This window comes from Arachis hypogaea, chromosome 11 (genome assembly GCF_003086295.3).
Source record: "Arachis hypogaea cultivar Tifrunner chromosome 11, arahy.Tifrunner.gnm2.J5K5, whole genome shotgun sequence".
NCBI lineage: Eukaryota > Viridiplantae > Streptophyta > Magnoliopsida > Fabales > Fabaceae > Arachis > Arachis hypogaea.
The window spans coordinates 106,655,843-106,662,292 of NC_092046.1; positions in this window are offsets into that span (position 1 = coordinate 106,655,843).

Sequence of the window (6,450 nt, forward strand, 5' to 3'; positions counted from 1 at the left end):
GGATTCTCTTGAATGCCGCCATCATTCTAGCTTACGCCACGAAGATTCTGATTAAGAGATCTAAGAGATATTCATTCTAGCTTATTTCGTGTAGAACGGAAGTGTTTGTCAGGCATGTGTTCATGGGGGAGAATGGTGATGAGCGTCACACATAATCATCACCTTCATCACGTTCTTGGGTGCGAATGGATATCTTAGAAGCGAAATAAGATGAATTGAATAGAAAACAGTAGTACTTTGCATTAATCTTTGAGGAACAGCAGAGCTCCACACCTTAATCTATGGAGTGTAGAAACTCTACCGTTAAAAATACATAAGTGAAAGGTCCAGGCATGGCCGAGATGGCCAGCCCCCAAAACGTGATCACAGGATCAAAATACAATCCAGGATCCAAAGATGGTCAAAAAGACGTCTAATACAATAGTAAAAGGTCCTATTTATAATAAACTAGCTACTGGGGTTTACATGAGTAAGTAATTGATGCATAAATCCACTTCCGGGCCCACTTGGTGTGTGCTTGGGCTGAGCTTGAGTGTTGCACGTGTAGAGGTTCTTCTTGGAGTTGAACGCCAGCTTTTGTGCCAGTTTGGGCGTTCAACTCTGGTTTTGGCTCCTTTTCTGGCGCTGGACGCCAGATTTGGGCAGAAAGCTGGCGTTGAATGCCCGTTTACATCGTCTATTCTTGGCCAAAGTATGGACTATTATATATTGCTGGAAAGCCTTGGATGTCTAATTTCGAAAGCAATTGGAAGTGCACCATTTCGAGTTTTGTAGCTCCAGAAAATCCACTTTGAGTACTCTTGATGTTCCACCATTAGTTGCTTCCAATAATTGTGTGGAAGAAAATGTCTCCCCTGAGGTATCTCAGGGATCTCTTGATTTGCAGTCAAATGTTCTACCACTGAGCTATAGACCCTTGATGGAAGCTTTTTGTCTTTCCTTTCCTTTTTCTAGAGGTTTCTCTGGCCTTAGGTGCCATCAATGGTTATGGAAAAAACAAAAAAGCTTATGATTTTACCACACCAAACTTAGAATGTTGCTCGCCCTCGAGCAAAAGAAGAAAGAATAGAAGAATAAGAAGATATGGAGGAGATGGATGGGAGTGTGTATTCGGCCATATGGGTGGGATTGGGTGGGAGAGAGATGTTGAATTTTGAAGGTAGTGGGTGTATGGATGTGAGTGGTAAATGGAAAACAGAAGGGATGATCATGAATGGAAAGAGAGATGATGAGGTAGGTGGGGATCCTGTGGGGTCCACAGATCCTGAGATGATCCTGTGGGGTCCACAGATCCTGAGGTGTCAAGGCATTTACATCCCTGCACCAATTTAGGCATGTAAAATGCCCTTGCACACAACTCTGGGCGTTCAGCGCCAGGTTGGTGCCCATTTTGGGCGTTCAACGCCCCTTTGCTGCCATTCCTGGCGTTGAACGCCAGAACCATGCTTGTTCTGGGCGTTCAGCGCCAGGATGCTGCCCATCCAGGGTGTGATTTTTCTTCTGCTGTTTTTGATTCCGTTTTTGATTTTTTTTTGTTTATTTTGTGACTCCACATGATCATGAACCTATAAAGACATATAACTAAGAAAAATATAGTTAGATAAATAAAAATTGGGTTGCCTCCCAACAAGCGCTTCTTTAATGTCAATAGCTTGACAGTGGGCTCTCATAGAGCCTCACAGATGTTCAAAGCATTGTTGAGACCCTCCAACACCAAACTTAGAGTTTGGATATGGGAGTTCAACACCAAACTTAGAGTTTGGTTGTGGCCTCCCAACACCAAACTTAGAGTTTGACTGTGGGGGCTTGGATTGACTCTGCTTTGAGAGAAGCTTTTCATGCTTCCTCTCCATGGTTGCAGAGGGAGATCCTTGAGTTTTAAACACAAGGGAGTCCTCATTCCATTGAAGGACTAGTTCACCTCTGTCAACATCAATCACAGCTCTTGCTGTGGCCAGGAAAGGTCTTCCTAGGATGATGGATTCATCCTCTTCCTTTCCAGTATCCAGGACTATGAAATCAGCAGGGATGTAAAGGCCTTCAACCTTTACTAACACGTCATCTACTTGTCCATAAGCCTGTTTTCTTGAACTGTCTGCCATCTCTAATGAGATTTTAGCAGCTTGCACCCCATAGATTCCCAGTTTCTCTATTACAGAGAGGGGCATGAGGTTTATTCCTGAACCAAGGTCACACAGAGCCTTAAAGATCATGGTGCCTATGGTACAGGGTATTATGAACTTTCCAGTATCCTGTCTCTTCTGAGGCAATGTTAGTTGATCCAGATCACTTAGTTCATTGATGAACAAGGGAGGTTCAAATTCCCAAGTATCAATGCCAAATAATTTGGTATTTAGCTTCATGATTGCACCAAGAAACTTGGCAGTTTGCTCTTCAGTAACATCCTCATTCTCTTTAGAAGAGGAATACTCATCAGAGCTCATGAAGGGCATAAGGAGGTTCAATGGAATCTCTATGGTCTCTAAATGAGCCTCAGAGTCCTTTGGTTCCTCAGAGGGAAGCTCCTTATTGATCACTGGACGTCCCAGGAGGTCTTCCTCCTTGGGATTCACATCCTCCTCTCCTTCTTTGGGTTCGGCCATGGTGCTTATGTCAATGGCCTTGCACTCTCCTTTTGGATTCTCTTCTGTATTGCTTGGGAGAGTACTAGGAGGGATTTCAGTGATCCTTTTACTCAGCTGGCCCACTTGTGCTTCCAGATTTCTAATGGAAGACCTTGTTTCATTCATGAAACTTACAGTAGCCTTAGATAGATCAGAGACTAGATTTGCTAAATTAAAAGCATTTTGTTCAGAGTTCTCTATCTGTTGCTGAGTGGATGATGGAAAAGGTTTATTATTGTTAAACCTGTTTCTTCCAACATTATTAAAGCCTTGTTGAGGCTTTTGATCCTTCCATGAGAAATTTGGATGATTTCTCCATGATGAGTTATAGGTGTTTCCATAAGGTTCACCTAAATAATTCACCTCTGCTATTGCAGGGTTCTCAGGATCATAAGCTTCTTCTTCATAAGAGGCCTCTTGAGTACTGTTGGATGCAGCTTGCATTCCATTCAGACTCTGAGAAATCATATTGACTTGCTGAGTCAATATTTTGTTCTGAGCCAATATGACATTCAGAGTATCAATCTCAAGAACTCCCTTCTTCATAGGCGTCCCATTACTCACAGGATTCCTTTCAGAAGTGTACATGAACTGGTTATTAGCAACCATGTCAATGAGTTCTTGAGCTTCTGCAGGCGTTTTCTTTAGGTGAATGGATCCACCTACAGAAGTGTCCAGTGACATCTTTGATAGCTCAGATAAACCATCATAGAATATATCCAGGATGGTCCATTCTGAAAGCATGTCAGAAGGACACTTTTTGGTCAGCTATTTGTATCTTTTCCAAGCTTCATAGAGGGATTCACCTTCTTTCTGTCTGAAGGTTTGAACATCAGCTCTAAGCTTGCTCAGCTTTTGAGGAGGAAAGTACTTGGCTAAGAAAGCCGTGGCCAGCTTATCCCAAGAGTTCAGGCTGTCTTTGGGTTGAGAATCCAACCATAATCTAGCTCTGTCTCTTACAACAAAAGGGAAAAGCATGAGCCTGTAGACTTTAGGATCTACTCCATTAGTCTTAACAGTATCACATATCTGCAAGAATTCAGTTAAGAACTGAAAAGGATCTTCAGATGGAAGTCCATGAAACTTGCAGTTCTGCTGCATCAGAGAAACTAATTGAGGTTTCAGCTCAAAGTTGTTTGCTCCAATGGCAGGAATGGAGATGCTTCTTCCATGTAAATTGGAATTAGGTGCAGTGAAGTCACCAAGCATCTTCCTTATATTATTATTATTTTCGGCTACCATCTCCTCTTCCTGTTCAAAAATTTCTGAAAGGTTATTTCTGGATTGTTGTAATTTAGCTTCTCTTAATTTTCTCTTCAGAGTCCTTTCAGGTTCCGGATCTGCTTCAATAAGAATATTCTTGTCCTTGCTCCTGCTCATATGACAAAGAAGAGGGCACAGAAAAAATAATAATAATAGAGATCCTTTATACCACAGTATAGGGATCCCTTTGTGAGTGGAAGAAAAGAGGGAGATAAAGAATGTAATGGAATGGAAGAAACACAACTGTGAGGAGGGTAGAGATGTGAGATGAGATGTTAGTAGATGAATAAATAAATAGAATGAGATGAGAGAGGGAGAATTTTCGAAAAATATTTTTGAAAAAGAGTTAGTGATTTTCGAAAATGGTTTTTGAAAAATGTTAGTATTTTTCGAAAATTTTTAAAATCAAAAAATAAAAATAAGAATAATTAGTTAATTAAAAAAAATTTTGAAAAAGAGGGAAGATATTTTCGAAAATTAGAGAGAGAGAGTTAGTTAGGTAGTTTTGAAAAAGTTAAGAAACAAACAAAGAGTTAGTTAGTTAGTTGAAACAAATTTTTGAAAAGATAAGAAGTTAGGAGGTTAGAAAAGATATTTTGAAACCAACTTTTTGAAAAAGGTAAGATAAGAAGATATTTTAGAAATTAGTTTTGAAAAAGATTTGATTTTTAAAATCTCAATTAATGACTTGATTCATAAGAAATCACAAGATATGATTCTAGAACTTAAAGTTTGAATCTTTCTTAACAAGCAAGTAACAAACTTGAAATTTTTGAATCAAAACATTAATTGTTATTGTTATTTTCGAAAATTTGGTATAAAAATAAGAAAAAAGATTTTTGACAAATATTTTTAGAATTTTCGAAAATAACTAAGAAAAATGAAAAAGATTTGATTTTTGAAAAAGATAAGATGTTCAAATTGAAAATTTGATTTGACTCATAAGAAACAATTTGATTTTAAAAATTTTTGAAAAAGTCAATCCAAATTTTCGAATTTGATGAGAGAAAAAGGGAAAGATATTTTTTTGATTTTTGAATTTTTATGATGAGAGAGAAAAACAACAAAAAGACTCAATGCATGAAAATTTTGAATCAAAACAATGAATGCATGCATGAATGATATGAATGTCAAGATGAACACCAAGAACACTTTGAATGTCAAGATGAACATCAAGAACATATTTTTGAAAAATTTTTTATGCAAAGAAATCATGTAAGACACCAAACTTAGAAATCTTTCATGTTTAGACTCTAAGAAACGAAAAATACACATGTAAAACAAGAAAAGACACAAAACATGAAAACATCAAGATCAAACAAGAAGACTTACCAAGAACAACTTGAAGATCATGAAGAACACTATGAATGCATGAAATTTTCGAAAAATGCAAGATGCACATGCAAATGACACCAAACTTATGACATGACTCATGACTCAAACAAGAAACACAAAAAAATGTTTTTGATTTTTTTTTTATTTTCTAATTTTTTTGGATTTTTCGAAAATTAATTTGAAAAAGAAAAATAAGGATTCCAAAATTTTTAATATGAATTCCAGGAATCTTGCCATGTTAGTCCAAAGCTTCAGTCCAGGAATTAGACATGGCTCACTAGCCAGCCAAGCTTTCAATGAAAGCTCCAGTCCAAAACACTAGACATGGCCAATGGCCAGCCAAGCTTTAGCATTTAACACCAGAGTATATTGCTCTTGATAACAAATTGCAAGCCTCAGTCCAAATAAATTTAGACATGGCTTTACAGCCAGCCAGGCTTTACATGCTTCATGAAACACTAGAATTCATTCTCAAAAATTTTGAATAAAAAAAAATATTTTTTTTTTTCGAAAACAGGTGAGAAAATTTTGAAATATTTTTGAAAAATTTTTGAAAAGAAAACAAAACGAAAATTACCTAATCTGAGCAACAGGATGAACCGTCAGTTGTCCAAACTCGAACAATCCCCGGCAACGGCGCCAAAAACTTGGTGCACGAAATTGTGATGTCCAGGCTCAAACAATCCCGTCAGCATTCTCTCCATCGCTTTCCTCCAAAAAAGTCTTGAACAAATTCTCAAGGCCTGTCACCTTGGCAGACATCTCCACTGCAACAAATAAATAAACAAGTTAGTCGTGAAATCGGCATAACCAATCAAAGCAACAATGCAAGAAACACAAGTCAGAGTTACTCACAAATATAATTTCTGGCAACCTCCCGGTCACCCATAAGGAGGTGGGGATTCACATGATTTCTCCCAAAGACGGCCAACAACACGTCGGCAATCTTTCTGTCCACAACGGACATCCCCTTGTAAGTCACCTTAATAAAGGTGTTGGACCCCGCCCCGAAACTCCAATACGTCGGGATGAGGTGTTCCCCTTCTAACGACAACCAGAAGGGATGGCGACCTTTGACTGGGTGCACCTTAAAATATTTATCCTTATACCCATGGTAAGAGTCTCCAAACAAGCCAAAAATCCTTCGACCCTGGGCAGATCGGAAGGACATGAACCCCTTCCTCGCTTTCCCTTCCTTGAAAGGATTCGTGAGGTTGAAAAAATAAAG